The sequence below is a fragment of the Lonchura striata genome, chromosome 4 (genome assembly GCF_050655825.1).
Source record: "Lonchura striata isolate lonStrDom1 chromosome 4, ASM5065582v1, whole genome shotgun sequence".
NCBI classification, from domain to species: domain Eukaryota; kingdom Metazoa; phylum Chordata; class Aves; order Passeriformes; family Estrildidae; genus Lonchura; species Lonchura striata.
Window position 1 is genome coordinate 44,679,948 of NC_140706.1, and position 18,948 is coordinate 44,698,895.

An 18,948-nucleotide genomic window follows, 5' to 3' on the forward strand; every position below is an offset into this window, starting at 1 on the left:
AATAAAATATTACATTTTGATTATTTTTTTCATAACAGTGAAAAACCAAATTAATAGCTTCTCCTTATAGGTATGTTAATTGGTTTCTGTTTTATTATGGCAAAGATAGGTGGTCTTAAGCATTTCATACTGAATTTGAGTATTTCATAATATTAATTAGCTATACTTTTTCACATAAAGTGTCAAATCTTAAAAGCTGTGTGTGGCTATGTACTGTATCATTCTCAAAAGAGACAACTTGAGCATCTGATAACTTCTGATTATATGGTCATAAGATTCATAAGGGGAAAGACTATGATGTGAAAACTGCCTTTGATATTTGAATCCTCATTTTCCCTTAAAATAATCAAGTAATTGAAGCCTCTAAAATAATGAAACGTAAGTGAAAGTGTACAACTCCCTTTCATCTCATTGTAGGTAGGTCCAAATAATATTTTTTGACAACAGAATGAAATCAAAGGTGGTGTTTGTCTTCAGGAGGTATTGAGATGCCTTTTGGAACCAGCAGGGTGTTAGACCCCCACTCTCTCCAGACTGACACCCAGACTCATGAATCCCTGGGACTGAAGGTGCCATTTCAGTTGCTGATAATTCAGTTCACTAACCACAGTCTTTCCAGTTGTTGGCACTGCAGACCCCCAAATACACACATGAACAGAGAAACAAGAATCCCTTACCCAGAAAAAAAAAAAAAACCCAACAAAAAAAGGAATCCGATAGAAAATAAGACAGATTGTGGCAATCAGGAGCAGGGTGTTGACAGAGAACTGTACAGAGGACTGTACAGAGCACTATTAACCTTAGATTGCTCCCTTTTATTCCCTTATACCTCTCGGTTTTCTCACTATTTCCCTTTCTAAATCATCTAGATACATCTTTTTCCCTGCTTTCAACTCCTGTCATAAACATCCCTTAAGTACTATGTGATCCCCAAATATCAGGATTCTGTAAGACACATAAGTGAGCCCACCATGCTGTTTTATGTGTGTGCAGACCAGCCTTTATCACATAAACTACTGCTGTTATCTTGGCTTATTTTTTTAGTCAGTTCCTGTGTTTAAGGGGGTTATGAAGCCTCAAGGGCCATGTGCATCTCTCTACTGTGAAAGTCTGGATGTTTTTTTGCTCAGTAGGACTGAGCTATGTTTCAAGAAAACCATCTCTGGGACTGTGTTGCCTGAGTTTTTGCTTTCCCTGAGACTCTGGTCTAGGAAAGACCAATATCAAGAGGTGACTGAGTTGGCTGTGGAATAATAGATTGATTAAATATTTTTCCAACACCAAACTGGAATTTTGTTCACTTCTGAGCAAAATATGAATACTTGCCTGAAGTCTGATTTGTTGCTATTGTTAATTTTTAAACTCAGCTGTGTTATTCAGTTCTTAGTTCTCGTGACTTCTGGTTTCTATCAGTTGCAGATGCAAGAAAGCCCTTAGATAAATTTCCTCTGTTCTGACAGATCCATCTTCTAACAGCTTTCCTATACATCTTAGTATGACAGAAACTACATTAAGCTTATTTAATAGTAAAAAGGTTCTGGTACAGAGTTATGATGAAAAGTGGATTCTCAAACATTGTGCTGTTGCTAGAAGAATTTTTATTTTATCCTCTAATAGGACATCAGTCACTCTGTGGTATTGACTGAAGTTAGAGCCAATGGAAAACTGTTCTCTGCATCACACTAGGTCTCCATAAAATAATACTCATGGGGCTCAGCTTCCCTAGTTATTTATGTTTCCGGCAATACTGGAGACAAAAATGAATTTATTTTTGGGGCTACCAAAGTCACCATGCTGTAGGGTAATGGGAGCTGCCGTGGAGTGAATCTGTTGACCTTTCTCTTTTCCAGCCGAATTCTGTGACTGCTGTTGGCTTTCGCTGTCACCAAGCAGGAGGCATAAAACCAAGGCAATAACATGGCCCAGGGTAAAGGGTCTTTCTAGCCTTTTTGGAAAACCCAACTTTCCAGTTGTTATGTTCTTGGAAGTAGCTGTAGATATTCCTTGTCTGTCACAGCACCTCTCTGTGCTCTGGCTGTGCTCCCAGCCTGGGTGGTTGTGGCTGCAGCCTCTGAGTTGCACACAGAGATGAGGTAATTTTCTGCTCCTATGCCATCTGCAAGGAACAAAGACTAGCAAATAGCAAAAAATCAGATGACAGGAAAGAGAGAGGAAAAATTAGCAGCAAATGTTAATCACTGGTGGTAAAACAGTGCTTTAAATTGCTTTTAGATGCATTAGGTTGATTTTTCTCTCAGGTTTGTTTGGTCAGCTTTGGAGGTATATGATTTTCATAACTTTCTAGATGACTTCAGTACATGTCTTGGAATATAAGGGAGAAAGGCCTTTTATCTTCCTATGTTCCTCAGCTGTGAGACTGGTTTCATAGTAGTTAGCTTACCTTTGTCTAAATGAGCCATGTGTGATAGTGCTGAGAGCTCTGTTCTTTTCCCTTGCCACATGGCAGTGTTCACACCTCAGCTGTTCCTTGCCTATACATATTCAGGAGGAAGTTACAAGAGCGAGGAATTTTTTATTAATATAAAAAACTTGTTTTTACTGTCCCTGTGTAAATTTGTACCTTTTTTATATATCTGCAATTTGATTACTTTAATGTAATCACAGGAATCCAAGGGTAGGAGACTTCAGAAAAATGGAAACCATTGTGAGAATCTCAGTCAAATTCCTAATGATTTTTAAAAACATAAGGTGAAAGAGAGGCTGATTTTTTGCTAAATGGACATGTTTCAGTGTGGATTTGACATAGGTGAAGGCAAGACTCACATGTAATGTGTCAATATCTCTCCTAGTGATGGGGATATTATTTAGGGCATGCCTGCAATTTTGGATGCACGTGTTCACTTTTGTAAGTCCGGTAAATTTGTTTGGTACAGTGTGTAATGCCTTTTGTGATAGGTGACAATCTATGACTGAGCCTTTCTGAATAAAAGACAGTTTCTCTGAGGCTCTGGAAGATCTCATCTCCTTGCAAAGAAACTTCAGTAAGTTCCCAAGGTTTTCAACCCAAGTTGCACGGGCTTCTCTTACACCTTGCCCGTCTTTGCTGCCTTTTTTTTTTTTTTTTCAGAATTATTTCTGCTCATCAACTAACACGAATTCACATTGGCTGCTGTTCAGTGCTTATCAAAATGGCTTTGTTCTGTAGAAGCAGCACAGAGGAGAGATTCCAATGCCTTTCCCTCTGAAGAAAAATCTTGTATTGTGTAAACCTTTTCTTTATGTTCTATAGCAAATGGAGCTGTTAAATATATTGAAAGAGGCATAACTGATCACCTGCACAGAAGCTGAAAACTGTTTCATAGACCCTTTCACAAGGCAAAGCTGAGGGCTAATGTATGTAGTGCCATGGGAGCCCCCTGTTGCTAACAGGTATTTTTCAGCAGAGGCTGTCAGCAGAAGATGAGGTCTCGTCTGTCTGCTTTCAGTGTATCTGGAAAGCAGAGCTCCAGGCAGCATGGTGTGGATGTGGAAGGGTACAGCTGCTTCACAATGTGAAGCTTGGTCTGGTGTGTGCAGAATGAACAGAGGAGAAAAAACTCCTGTCTGTGTATATCCCCTTCTTTCCTCCTGAATCTGCCCTGTTCCAACTCCTGCAGTTAAAAATAACATTTTTTCCTTTAATGTCCTGTGAAAACACAGGCCTGGGGAGGGCTGGATGTTTCTTTGCTCAGAGGAATTTTGTTTCTTTGTTTTTTTTAATAAGGAGAAGGATTAGGAATATAGAGCAATAGAGCATTTGGGTCAAGGTAGACGTAGAGGCCACAGACTGTGGGCAGGGACAGGCACACATGTGGCACAGGGCCACTGGGGCTTCTGTTCTCCCTCCGCCTCAAGAGTGGCAAAGGTCCTTGTCTGCTCGAGCACTGAGATGAAGGACAAGCCAAGCAGGCTGTGTTCCCATCTCTGGCACGGCTCCCTAGATGACCTTTAAAGAAGTTCCTTGATGTCTTAGCAGGCAGGCTGCTGGAGACCAGTGAGGCCTCCATATAAACAGAGTATTTCAGCTGTCCTAACAGGGATTTTCCATTAAACGCATTGGATTTGATGCATTGCCCTTCCTTTACTTCTGTCAAATGCTTTCCCCTCTGCTCTAGCTGGGGGCATTATGTTGTTCACAAAAGTACAAACCTTAAGAGCAGTCCTGGGACAATGGCAGGGTTTGTGAATCTGGTGTTTGCCATTTCCTTTGTGGGTAAAGAGGGAAGTGTTATTGAAATCCAAAAGTCTGTTCAGCTTCAGCTGCAGTAGTTCTGACTTGGCCTTCACCTGTAACTTGTTGCTCTACAGGGCTGAAAAGTAAAGTGGTGTCACCTATACAAGGGGGAAATGAAAGCAGTTCAATGACCCATATGAATGTGTCTGCCCTTGGTCTAAGGCTCTGCAACATGGAAAATTCTTGGGGATTGTTTTCAAAAGGGTGGCTTTAAAAAACCTGGGCACTAAATAAGGATTATTAACAGAGGACATCTCTGAAAATGTTGTTCTTGTGGGGTTTTCCATTGTTAGAGCCCTGGAATCAGATAGCTAGTCTTGTGTCCCAATGCTTATTTACAAGGAACTTATGGGAGTTGGATATTCAGTTTGCAACGATTTCTCTTATCTCACCCAATCATCTTATTTCAATTTCTTAGACTGCCTTTAAAATTATATTTCAGGCTCTTGTGCCTCTCCTTTGGCACCCGGGGCTAAATTTGCAAGTTAAAATGTTCCCTGACCTTTGGCTGCCAACATTGGGCAGCTAACTAGCTATTGTGGACTCAATAGCTCAATACCTCAGTCTTCTATTTTTAAGTTTTGAATTCATCCAATATGAGGAAAAAGTATGTCCCTTAGTGTTGGGGTCAGTTTGGTAGAATGATACCACATCATTTGAAATTACTTACCATACCTGGTGGTGAATGGTGTGACTTCAGAGCAGCTCTGCCAGGTTTTTTATTTTACTGGTAAGCATGCTCCTAAATGTTCTAGGGATGAGTTCTCCCACTTTCCCCAACAGCAATAAGGAAAAATGGAAATCAGGAGAGGTCTTTGGCAACTAAGTTACTGTGCCAGCCTGAAAACCCAGCACATTAAATTGGAAAATCTATTAATTCAGTTTTGATTGTATCTTTCTTTCAGACCCAGGACAACATAGTCACAGCAACATAAATAAGTGGATGGACATTGGATCACATAATTTTAAGGGTGTTTCCAAGTGTAGAAGATTTTGTAGATGTTTGATTAATACCTCCAGTTATCATCTCTAATTGAACAGAGACAAGAAAGGCCCCAATAAGCCCAGTGCACTGCTGTGGAGAGGGATGGAGAACTGAAGGGACTGAACCAAATTTAATTTTTTCTTTTGTAAGCGTAGTATATGTTGTTGAAACCTAGAAAAAAAATATGAGTGATTATTGAAATTCTGTTCCTGTAATCTGCTGAGTACTGATGCCTGAGAAGACAGAGGCTGTTTAGCAAATACGCCCTCGCATTGTCATTAGTGTTAAGTAATGGGACTTTAATATATTTTGTTATTTAGATCATAATAGTCTATCAGCTTGATATCAAGTACTCAGCATGAAGTTCTCTGCTTTAGTCCTACCTACTCCTCTTCATTTATTAACAAGTAGAAGCCTGCAACAGTGTAAATACAGTATTTATTGCCAGATAGAAGCTGCTTGCACTCTGTGTCTTTTCAACCATTGATATATTTGGCATGATAACTGTTTGAAGACTTGTTTACATTTAAAAATATGCAAGTTTTAGAAGAAAACGGCATTTTTTTCTACTCAAAAAAGTAGTTTTGATGCAAGCCTGGCACTTTTCCATTTGGAAACTGGATTAAAATTGTAGTTTTCCTCTATTTCATAAGGCACCTCTACCCTGTACTCACACACACACATACAAGTTTTTAAATTTAGAACCAATGTGCCCATTGGAAAAAAAAAAATCTTTTGAAGACCTCCATCTGAAAAGATATTTGTTTTTTTGTAAAGTTTAATCTGCATGCTATGGGAAAATAATTTTTCAAGCGTGTCTCTATGACTTGCTTGTATTTGTAAAGCAGAGGCAAGGCTGGAATTAGAAATCATGTCTGCTAAACCTCAGCTCCGCATTTCTAATGCAGCCAGCACTTCTCCCAAGGTGGGTACTTTTAAAATGATGGCACAATCACTGAAATCTGGGATGTTGCGAAAAAGAAAAACACATCATTTTTGAAAAGACCTTGATAGAACACTGGGGCAGATGGCAGTGGGAGAGAGTTGAAAAGCAGTCCCTTGTGCAAATGAAATACATTCTATTCAGTTCGCTTTGGTTATGGAGCACATTGCGCTGAATTTTATAACACAGTGTTATCGCATAAAAAGTATGTGACTAGATGTCTGTGTTGCTGCAGCTGCCTGCACTTCAAAAAGGCAACAACCTTTGTACCCTCCACCACCCATAGGAGTAGGAAGCCCCTGAAAGGGCCATTATTAGCAGGAAGGTTTGGAGCTAGGGGCACTCAGCCCGTTGGACTGCCAGCTCTTGTGGTCAGCTGTACAACTTGCTTGCGACCTGCAGGTCTCCTTCAGTGCTCCCTAGCTCCTAGTTCTTTGTGCAACCAATTTAGACAGACCTGTCAGTTCAGAGAGAACATTTTAAGAGCTGCTACCACACATTGCCATGGGCAAATCTCAGGCTAGGATATTTCATTCACAGAGGATGCTTTTTAAAAACAAATGGAAACAAAACGGGATCTAAATGTCTTCATACAAAATGTTTGCTTCTGTACAGCTTCAGTGTAAAATCAGATGAGACCACACAGATGAGCACAAAACAAACAAGAAAGAGCCACAGTCGTGGAATCATAGAACCACAGAATTGTTTGGATTGGAAGGGACCTTAAAGATCACCTAGTTCCAACCTCCTGCTACAGACAGGGACACCTTCCAAGTGAACAAACCCCTGAAAGAGTGTGCAGGAGGCAGGTGTAAAAGTACCCAGTCAAAAGCTCAATGACAAGATCTTCCCTGGCATACTGGGCATCACGGCTAAAGATGAGCTGGTGGAAAGTACGGAGTTACCTGGTTTTGTTACACATAAGGCGAAGTGTTTTCTCACTGGTAGCAAGAGTGTGATTATCTCCTAGCCACTAAAGGAGTGGGACTCTCTTGAGATTGAAAGGGGCAACACACAACACACTGCTAATCACTCTTCAGGGTATCTCCTACGGCACACAGACAGAGGAGAATACTTGAAACATGCTTCAAAACCCCACCTGCCTGAGGCTAGCAGAAGTTTTTGATCTTTCTTCCCATTTTGAAATCATTCATTACCAGAGTGAAATGAAAAAAGTCAGTGGTTCACCAAAAAATTAGGTGATTGCTTTACTTTTAGGCAATTTGAGGCAAGTTCTTAAAAGACAAACCCTAGGAGGCAAAGCAGAAAATAGTTTCTACTGTGAAGGAGGCTTATTAAAAATAGAGAACATGTAAAGAAAATTCACTCTCTAAATATCAGCTGTGCATGTCCAAATTGATTTCATTAATCTATCACCTTTTCTCACCTTTCTCTCCCCTCTGATGAGGTCACTTCTAATAAGTTTCCTGCTGCGATCCCAACACTTGGTGAAAAATCTACGGGAAATCCATTCAAGTAGCTGTAGTTTGACATAAAGGCCTTCTATTAATGAAGTGACACCAGAAACATAGCTTTCATCTCCTGCAGGGTCACTGCTATAAGGAAGTACTTATGCTAAAGTCATTCTTTTGTTCAAAAACATGGTCTTGGCTGAGGTGCCAGACCCCTGGGAAATTATATTTCTGTGGAGCTTGAACATAATGAGCAACAAGAAAATCCTACTAGCTCAAAAGCCAGGTTGGTATATTCCTGCTGCACCAACACCCCCAGGTCAGCAGCATTCGGCAGCATCAGTGTGCTCACCTTTGCTGAGATAATTGCTAACCTTGCAGCTCATTCCATGGTGTGGTGAGTTGACCCTGTCTGGACACGAGGTGCTTACCAGAGTCTTACTTTGTGCTGGCTCCTCTCCTCACCAGGACAGGTGAGAAAATAGAAGGAAACACTTGTGGCTTGGGATAAGTACAGGAGGGATCAACTCACCAATAGCTGTCAAAGGAAAATTGGACTTGGGGAAAATTTTATTAACAATCAAATTAGAGTAAGATTATGAGAAATAAAAACTAAATATTAAAACATCTACCTCCCTCACCCTTCCCTTCTTCCCAGGCTCATCTTCACTCTCTTTTACCATATATATTAAATTCCTTACTGCTGCCATTGGCTAAGTGATCAAATTAGAGTGGTACCTGCAACCCAGTTCCCCATTTAAAAAACATGTATCTCACCACTCAGCTTATACCAGCAGCACAATGTGTCTCAGTGATTTTACACTTGCAGAAATCATGTAGCATCACACTGATGTTGAAGCTGAAGTACTGGTGCCACCCACGTTCCTCTGCCGTGTTTCACCTCAGCTCCCCACTATTCCAGTCCTAAGTGCTGAATTCACAACCCCAGGCAGTGTCTCTGGAAAAACCACAGAGCCCTCAGCTGAAAGCAAGGGGAGATGGCTCTTCATTGAATTTTATCTGCAGTGTCAATTGCCATATGATATAGTGGTTTCCCTTTATGGGTGAGGAAAGCTTTCACTATTTGGTGGGCATTCTTGGGCTTTATTGAAAATAAATTGATTGAAATTTGCTAAATACATAAAAAAACAACATTTGGCTCTAAGTACTGGAGATGACCAGAAGTTGCCTGTCAATAGACCGTGCTTGCTTGTTAATGGATGCCTAAGGGGATGAGTGGGAGATGGCTTCTGTGCAAGAGCATCTATGGGTGTAGGCATGTCCTTGCTCTGACCAAGCATGACCATGCCTATGCTTTTTACTGTTCTTAACAGTGTGAAATTTGTATTAAGAGGGACCTGCCTAGCTAAAGAAAAGCTAATCTGCTTTTAGAGGTTATGCTTTTACAAGGTCAACCATTTCTTCTTGCTATGCTTGTTAGAGAGCATGTGCAGATGTGAGTCGAGTTACAGGATCATTTCTAACAAGGAAAGGCTAGAAAAACAAAAATTTAACAATTTTCTCCCCCAAATGCAAAAAGGGAAAAGCACATTATCTGTCCTGATTTGTCATGTGTTTGTTTCTTGCCCCCACTACTATTTTTTCCTAATTAAAAAACAAACAAAAAAGCGATAATAATGCTTAAAGGGACAGAAAGGGGAGGACAAAAAAAGAGTTCTATTTTTCTATCTTTACTCATGGTCTTGCATGGTGTCATACTTACACTCGCTTTGCAGTTTTGTTTGCCCATCCTGGTCCACTCAGTTTTACCCAGGCACGAAGTAGTACTGTATTCAAGTGAATTTTGTGTACTGCATTCAGGTGGGCTTCGAGTTGTTAAAGCCTGTGTAGCAAGCAATAGAAACATTTGCATTTTGTGCTTGGAGCAGTTTAACAGGAGACACAAAAAAGGTGACTCAGTACTACTGATATTCATCTTCATTGTATTGATCTCACATTTTAATGATAGAGGAAACACGTCCACTGGGTGCTAGTTAATTTTCAGCTAATCCTAATGGGAAAGGTTGGAGAGAAAAATGATTTTTAAATACTTAATCTCTTTAGCAATTAGGTGATTTGGGCTTTTAAATAGTATAAAAGGCTGTAATTTACAATTTAAATAGTGTAGTTTGTGGTTGCCCTGAGTCAGGAAAATGAGTTCCATCAAAGATTTAATAGAAGTTGTCAGATGATGGAAAACTTAGTATCTGTATGATTAAAGTGCTCCAAAGTTTGCGTTTTGGCAACTTTATTGTACAAACACCACTAACTGCAGAATCAGGCTGGAGATGGATCATGACAACACTGGTAGAACTGGAATGCTATGCCAAAAAATATGTGCATCTAGGGAAAGGGAAAAAAAGCTGTTTGATTTCTTGCCATTATTAAATGATAGAGAATCAAGCAGCTGGACAGGAAGATAAAATAGAAGAACACTCTTCCTGCAGGACTTTATTAATTCTGTTTTCTTCAACCCTAAACAGAGAAGTTTTGGGCTCATACCAGAACTCTGAGGAGAGCAGTTGTTCGCCTTTCTCCTTATTTCCTGCCTCCACTTTCAGGAGCTCAGTGGTCTCTCTAGATTGGGAGATTCTCATTGGCTCTGCAGCCCCACTAATGGGAAGAAAAACAGCAACGCTCCTCTCTATCTGTGTCAACAGTGGAACAGCTACTCCACAGGCACACAGATTGATAATGCTGGGAGCTGCCGGTGGCATACAGGATAAATGTAGAGAACAGTGGTGTGGTTTCTTTCAGGGCAGTTGACTTCCCAGCAGAAAGCACAACAGTGCTATGACTGCTGGATATTTGATAATGCAGTTTTTGATAAACTGCTGAAAATGCCATACACTTTGATGTTCTGTCTAAAATGTTTGGTGACAAAAATTCTGTAAGGTAAAGGGATGTATTTTAGCTTCTTTCCCCCACTCCTTGTTTATTGAGGAGGAAGTTTTCCACAAAAATAGAAATAGAAGTTATGCTGTGTGGTCTCAGATGTTTCTACAAGCAAATGGTGAAGTGGGGAGGCCAATTTCCTTGAGGAGAGTAAATCAAATTGAGGGTGCTGGGAGCTGTGTGAAGCAGTGCTTTGCAAGGATCTGAGTGACCTGACATTGTTACTGTGGCAAGAGAGATGAGCTTGGAAATGTGAACTCAGAAGGGATATATCAGCTGAAGATCAGCTCTGCTGAGGCTCAACAGTGTAGAATGAGGTCTGCCTGTGATTTGGAGACGTGAATGTTTAGTTTGCTACTCTACCTGTTTTTGTAACAAAGCCAAGATGTGAGTATTTTTACAATAATTTATGTTATGGTATATGAACGAAAGACTTAAATAGGTTGTGAAACAGAGTTAAATGAGGTTACAGTATTTAATTCTGTTTCAATGGAAGGGAGTTTGTACTGATTAAGAAGGCTAGCCAGTGTGAATCTGTTTTCTGTGCAGCTGCTTTGCTATGTCATTTGGAAGTTTTCTGTACCAAGAACTACTGACATATGAGGAGATGATGCATCCTCCCAGTCCTGTGGAGTATGAAATGGCATGTGGTATTTTCATGTGCTCCTGCTGAAAGAGGGAGCAATGAGTCTGCTATGTCTCAGGCAGGCCTGGTGGAACAGGATTAACATGACTGGTGTGTGACTTGGCTCAGCAAAAGGGAGTGAAACTTCTTCAGGCAGCAAGGTAAAACAAATCATTTCAATTGAGAAACTCTTTAATAAAAATGAAACAGCTTTTTTCCCTGAACTCTTTTATTCTGGGAAAAAAAAAAAAAAGCTAATGCTTTCTTGTAAGCACTTCTATTTTCTTTTACACAGAAGAAAAAAGGGATTGAATTACTAGAATTTCCCATTCAATAGAAACGTTGATTTCTGCCTGCCCTCCTTCCCCTGCCACATAAGGCAGAAGATTATTCTGGAAACTGGTAATAAAGGACCAGAAATCGACCACTCAGTTACAGAGAAGAGTGAGACAATGTGTCAATATTGCCATTTAAACATGGATAGTGTCAAAGAGAAGATTTTTTTCAGAGGTCTCCTCCTGCAGTTCCTGGTTAGCCCCTAATGCTGAAATGTATTCCTGCCCCTGTTTGCTGTGCTGTGTCTGAAAACTTCCAACTTTTCATACATATGTGAATTATACCTATCATGACTGCTTACAGTCATGGGTGCTGAGAGCTTTTCAGAAGCCTGGACTAAAAAGGTCCAAAAATCTTAGTTTTGACTTGGGAAAGGAGTTATCAGTGGAGGGGACAAATCGAGGTTAGGGTGAGATAATAGTGAACAGAACGAGTCATGCATGGCAAAGAGCATCACTGGATCAATCTTCCTTTGTCATTGGGCATGATTTACAGAGCTGGGAGCAGGGCTGAGATCTAGAGAAGGCCAGAAATGTACTTGGATCTAGAGCTGCTCCTTCTGCATTATAGAAGAGAGGAAGGATAGTGTGGATAAGAAGCTGATGGATGTGTATATCTTTTAAAGTAATTAATTCAGGAAAAGGCAGAAGGGAATTTGGCCCTAATCTGGTTTGGACATAGCGTGGGGAATATAGCCAGAGGAAAGAATGATGCTTCTCCAAGTCCAAGGGTGCCCCATATAGATGTGGTGGAAACACAATACCCTCTCTGGTGCTGAGTTTGATAGCCCCGAATATTGTACTGGCCTAGGAAATGAGGTTTGTACATTTTTTAGGAGACATGTCAGCTCCTTTACTGTCATGGCCTGTCTTCAGTGTCTGGGCATCCTGAGTACAAGACAGAGAGATGGAGACTGCAGTCAAGGTTTACTTGTTGTCTGCAGTGATGTATTGACTTCCTTATAGGATATTTCAGTGTTTTTTCCTCCCTAGTGCAAATATGAACTCTGAAAGTTGTATGAATATACACCTCTTTTATCTTAGCATTTGTGCAGGCAGTTTCTCCATAGATAAATCAGAGTCTTCTGTTGCTCAGATATCTTAAAGGGTAATATCTTAACACTGCAAGGTAATAACATTCTCCTACTATAATTTCTCTAGCCCATTACTTTGAAGAGTGATTTACACTTGGAGGAATTGAGAGTTGTCCAGCCCATACAGGATGCTGTGGCTAAAGTAGTATATCTATAATGTAGCTCTTTATGGTGGTTTCTCATTAGCTCTGAATGAGGTGGAGGTCAAACCAAGAGAGGTTCAGAACTTGCTTTGAAGATCCTACTTTATATTGTTAATATTCCTGCTTAAAAATATTGAACAAAAATAAAAACTGTTTTAAGCTATCTTGCAAAAATAAATGACAGAATGTGCAACAGCGGTGGCAGTATTGTAGAGGTACCAGATGTACTCAGGTGGTTATTTAGTCCAGTCACCCATTCTGAGCAGGGCTAACAGCACGTTCAGACCAGGTTGCTCAGGACTTTTTTAGCACAAGGGCAGATTCTTGCTTTGAGCAAGCTGTTTCAGTGCTCTGTTATATCTCAAATGAAATCAGAAAATAGCCAAAAGGCAAAATCTATTCCTTGTTTGCCAATTTTGTTGTTTTGTGGTTATGTATTTGTTTCTTTATGTAAACCAGCCCCTGTCCCTATTCTTTTTTTTGTATGTTTTTGTGACTTGAAGGGTGTCAAATCCCCTTATCTATCTTATTTTATTCACATTTTTAAAAACTGAACAGCAGTGGAGGGGAAAAAAAAACATAGGGAGGAAATTTCAGTTTCTTTCTTTTAAGTCATTTTTTATCTGTGCAGAGGATAGAGCAGGACTGGAGATCACCTGCTGTTTCTGACATAATCCTTTGGGATTTGAAGATGTGAGAGTAGAGTTTATTTCTGATCTTTGTTACTTTCAACAGCAAAGACAGCTCTTGGAACTGAAGGACTGAGCCTCAATCCTTGATTGTATTGAAAAAGATGGAGTTTACTGTCTCCCATCAAACCCATTCCTAACAGAAACTGTAGCCCAGCCAGGTTGCTGCTGAGGGTGTGGGCAAGTGTATCTCTAGGAAACTGCTGTGTTGTAGTAGAGTGCTGTAGTATGGTAGCAAAAAATGGACTTCTGAATTGCTAGTTTCCTTCCTCTGAACCAAAATGTCGCTGCCTTGACCACCACCAGAACTGTGCTCAGCCATACCCACCTTCCACTGAATGGGTATTTAAAACCTGGCTGTGCATGGGACAGCTTTTATGCTGCTGCTGGACAAGTGAGGTGTCAGGAGGGAAGGTCATTGGAAGGAATTTTGCCAGGCTCCCAGAGCTGAGCTGCCATAGACTATGCTAACAAAAATAATGAAGAAATTAAAACCAAGCAGTTGCATGCCAGCTTCTTGCACAGAAGGAGATGCAGTGGTAGGCAAACCAGTGTTTGCCAAGTGGGAAAAAAGACACTGACTGGCAGGGAGAAATGTTACTTGATGGTTTGAGGGAATAGCAAGCACAATAAATCCAAACCCTTGCCTATTCATCAGAACAAAACCACATTTAAAATTAATTTGGCATTTTCCAATGATAGGTCTCTTTAAACCTAGTGATAATGCCTGCGATTTTTTCCAGACAACCAGAAGAAGTTTGCCTTTTGCTCTGCTCTTTCTGCAAGATCTATGTGAAGCCTGGTGATGATGGGCAGACTGTTAATGTCAATCATCAGCTCAAGTGTGGCAGCAGTAATCAAAAATGGATGCTTAGGGTAAGGAGGCTAACAAAGCAGTAAGAGCAAATATTGGCAAGTATTAGCAATTATTTGTAAGTACCACTGCTGTCATACAGTGCAATGTGAGTTCCAGCCGGAAGTTTCAAATCCAAAAAGGATTACGTCAGAGAAAGTTTAGAGCTGTGCTGGAGCAAATCATAAAACTGTAATGGAAATGTTGGGTCCCCAGCTGTTCTGGGAACAGCTTGAACCTTCTGATAAGCTGAATTAAGGTGGGATTGGTGTGCCTGGCATCTTAGATTTCTTGAAAAATTCCATCCTAAGAAGTTGCTTTCTGCTTTGCATCAATTTTGCAGGTAGTCTTGGGTGTGTTCTTCCTCTGCTTTCAACAGTAGGAGCTTTGCCACGTGCTCTAAATATATCTCTGCTTTCATTCTGCCAGCTTTGTCAGGTTTGCTTTATATTCTGCAAATGCTGAATTGATTCATTTGGCAGATTTATGGATTTACCTCACACCAGCTGTGATTTAATATGGAAAATAAAGAAGTGGATTTCAAGTGCCACATGTTCTAGTATCTTTGCCAGTAAAAGAATATATGGGGGGACAGAGCAAATCTCAATTTATATCCATTTTTTATTGTCTATCTGCTTAATCAGTGGAGGCCAAAAGTTTTTTTGATTCACCCCAAAGAGACAATCAAAGTTCACAGACTTTAAGTATTGATTTAGTTTACCGGATTCAGAGATACTCCTGGAAACTCTAGTTCAGATCCTCTCATGTATTTAGCACCCAATCCTGGATAACTCCTTTATACATCATTGCTACATTAAAAAAAAAAACATTCTTAAGAACATGAGTTTGCCAGAAATGTTCTAAGGAGTTATAGGGATGTTATTTCACTTTTATAGTAGAAAAATTGAGATTTAAGTTCTAATTTTTCACTTTGGGTGTGAAAATAGTGAGATGTTGAGCATTTCTCTCCTCTGTCTCCTGTACAATTGTGGTTGCACAAGAAAAGAGAAGGCTTGTTCAAGATTTGGAAAAGATCCCTGCAGTGGAGCAGACTGGATTCAGAGCAGCTTTCAGAGTTTCAAATAAGTTTTGAAAACCAGGAACTTCTGAATGTTTTCATGATACTACACAGCATCAATAGCTGCACCTTCAACTTACAGGTCTTTCTAATAAGAAAAGAAAAGATGACCCTAGGTCTGAGAGGTCTTTCTTTGTCAAAATGAAAAAAAAAAAAAAAAAAAGTTGTGGAGGCATGTGGAATATGATGTGTATTTTGAAAGAGTTCCTGGAAAAATATTTGTCTTAGAAATAACTATTCCAACCAGCTATGCATTATATCTAAGGGCAGATCTAGAAATTATTTCAGAAAAGATGTGATGTGTATATCTTGCCCAGGTGTCAGTATACTAATAGAAACCATGCAGATCATGCAAATAATAAAATACACAAATTTGCTCCTGCAAATAACATTTCTGAGTTGCATCAGCAATCCTCATTTCATATGTTGGTTGAAAAGGATGATGACTTTGGAATATTTACATAGTGAGCTATGCTAATTGTCTCTCAGATGTTGTAAGGTCAAATTTGGAGGCTGCAACTTAGACTCTACCATCAAAATGCAAAACAACTAATATTTTTTAAGTGGGAGCTTCCTTGGTTCATCTAAGATAGAGTAAAATAACTACTTTAATTTGCTAGTGCAGTAAGCCTGTTTTACACTGGCCTAAATTAGAATGTCAAATGTGAAACAGTGAAGTGAGGATTAGAGATCTGTATTTCTACATGGAAAGTATACACTGTAGCAAAAAACCACGATGGTTGAATGTAAGGGTGACAGTAAGGGATTGTATCCACACCATGTTTTAATTAGGGAGCATCAAGCCTGAGAAACTCCACTGAATTTTTCAGTTTTGCTGTACTGTATTTCAGCAGAATTTCATCAGCCATGGCTTGTATCTGTAATGTATAATGCTGCTGTAGTAACACCTGCAGTGCTAAGGGGGCTAACATGAAGGGGATATTTACAGTACATATAAGCATTTAAAAGTCCTTTGAATGAGATGTGAGATAGAAGTTCTCACTTGCTGCTATAGGTTCCTGACTGTAGAGGTTATGAAATATTTTCTTCTCCTTCTCCAAATCCCTTCCTGTAGTTTTTCCTTTTGATTTTGGAAAACTCGTTGCTCTTCTGAACCTACCATCTGTCCAGTGGAATCCTCCTGTTTTTGCAAAAAAAGTAATGCAAACTGTTGGGAGTGCTTGAGAACTGTTTAAATACCATTGCTTATAAACAAAAAGGAGTGCAGCTTTCTTTAGCCTCTGATGTTTGGACTCCTTTATGGGTGATGTGAACCTAAAATATTTGTTGACACTCAACAAATGATTGCTCAGAGAAAAGCTCCAAGAGATCTTCCTGAAATCAAAAGGAATGCAGCATTTACGTGGTTATCAGGGAAACATCTCCTGCATATAGCAATAACAAATTTTTGACACCTACACTGGCTTAAATTTTAAGTGCCATGCTGCAGGGGCAGAAATACCTGGAGAGAATTTGCTATTTTGCTTAACTTTTCCATTTTTTTTCCCCACTTTTCCCATGTCTCTGACTGAATGCCATGGACACCCAGTTTGTCAGCTGGGTTCCTTCCAGAGCATAGGATATGAGATGCTTCAATCTTAGTCTTTGCTTGGGCATGGTTACTGGAGAGCATTGGATCCAGGGCATATGACCCTGCTGCTGCTCTGTTTTCTTCTCCTTCTGGTTTCATCTAAGAGCCCTGAACATGTCACCAAGTCCCTCCCTGGTTCCTGCACCTTTTTTGCTCATCAGGCATCCATTTCTTTCTCCTAGAGAACAGACACAGGGCCCTAGAAAACAGTCATCAGGCACAGAGCCTGGGGAGAAAGCTGTGAGGGGGGATTCTGACTAGCAAGACTGGTGCACAGCAAGGAATACTCAGAAAAAGATGGTCTGAGCAGAGACTAATGAGGAAGAGATGAATCTGGGTGTTTGGTGAGTGGCTGTTGTAGAAAAAGGGTAAGAGGGAAGAGGTGCTGAACAAATAGATAAAATTGCCTGAGACCACCTCCTCTTCACTGGATGGAAATGTGGTTATGACAAAGAACCTGTAAGGGAAGCAGCTAATACAATAGAAATGTGGAGAAAAGCGCTTAACTGTGCCAAGTGCCTTCTTCAATCAGGGTCCCACTGCTGCTAAAGTGTAAGACAACTGGATTTATCACTATTTACTATTAATCAATGTCTCTTTACTATTAATCTATCTCTATTTACTAAATCTATTTACTAAATCTATTTACTGAATCCCTCACTCAAAGAAATGTGTAAAGAATAAGCCTAGACTTAAGCAGAACCACGGAGATATTATTTGAGATAGTCACAATCCAAGTCATTAGTTTCTTGTGCAGCTTTGTGGTTGAAGGCCACTCCTGAAACCATCTTATGAATCTGTTCACCTTCCCAGACTTTTGGTTTTGTTTGCACAGTAAACTAAATTAATTTATTAAACAAAGTAGTCATAAGTAGAAGCTAAATTAAAACTGATCTCGGATGATATTCTTCGTGGGCCTGGCCTCCCGAGGCAATGTGCTGTGAAGAAGCTGCCATTTTTCAGATGCACTGGCAGCTTCATGCTTCGCATGACAAAGACCTGCTGTCAGCCACAGCTCCAGCCTGCCTTGTGCCTGGCTAATGGAGCTAATCAGGGTGCAGGGGAGAAGAAAGAGTGGGTGGGTGGGTTGCCTAACAACGAAGGGTAAGTTGCAAGGAGAAGCTTTTTTAGTTTGTTTGTTTGGAGAGATTCTCTACGTTGATCATCGATCTCTGTTTCCTTAAAATCAGGGATAAAACTTCCAGTGACTGCCTGCCCTTCTGATTTTTAGTATGCAGCCCACCTGCACACAGCCCTTTCTTCTGCAGGAGCTGGCTATACAGTCTGTCTTGATTAGATGCTGTAGCTTTGGTATTCTTTCAAATTCTTCTGATACTCATCTTGTCAAATCTGTCAATTCTTTCTTAAAATACTAACAAAACACAAGACAAGGTAACGTGCTAGCCTGGTATTTAAAGCTTTCTTTGTTTTGATTTGCTATTACATCTTATTTTTCTCCCTATGAGGGACACAAAAGAGAAAGAATAGATACCAGATCAACAATCAAATTACAATGCTCGCTTTTCAGCAGTCCATGATTCACTGTAATCAACTGCTGGTGCTCCTGGTGCAGGAAAGGAATTGAGATAACTTGATAAAGCACCTCTGCTGTATTCAGGCTTCATCTGGCCCAAGCTTTTGCTTTGTTAATACTTTGTACTAGGATGTAACCTTCTTGAAAGAGATAATTTGGGGATGAATTCTCATGGCTTCAGTTTTGTCATAGTACTGTAGTTAGTAAAAAAGTATAATCTTTTTTAGTACAGTTGTTCCATTGAGAGGCTTCAAGTTAAGGATTTGTTATTTTTCACTCTTCTTGGGAATAATGTCTAATTTCTCTGACTTTGGGAGAGCATAATTAGCAAAGGAGTAATAGTAAAGAACAGAATTATGGTCTTCCATGTTATTGTTGATTGTGTGAATTTGTAGAGGAGCCCTGGTGAGGTCAAACCATGCACACAGTGTTTGTCCTGACAATGTGTTGTGGTGGTGGGAGTGAAATACAGATGCAAGACTGGCTGAGAAAGCTGCAGTGGCTCTGGGTGCCTGAGTGGTCAGGACTGGTTATATA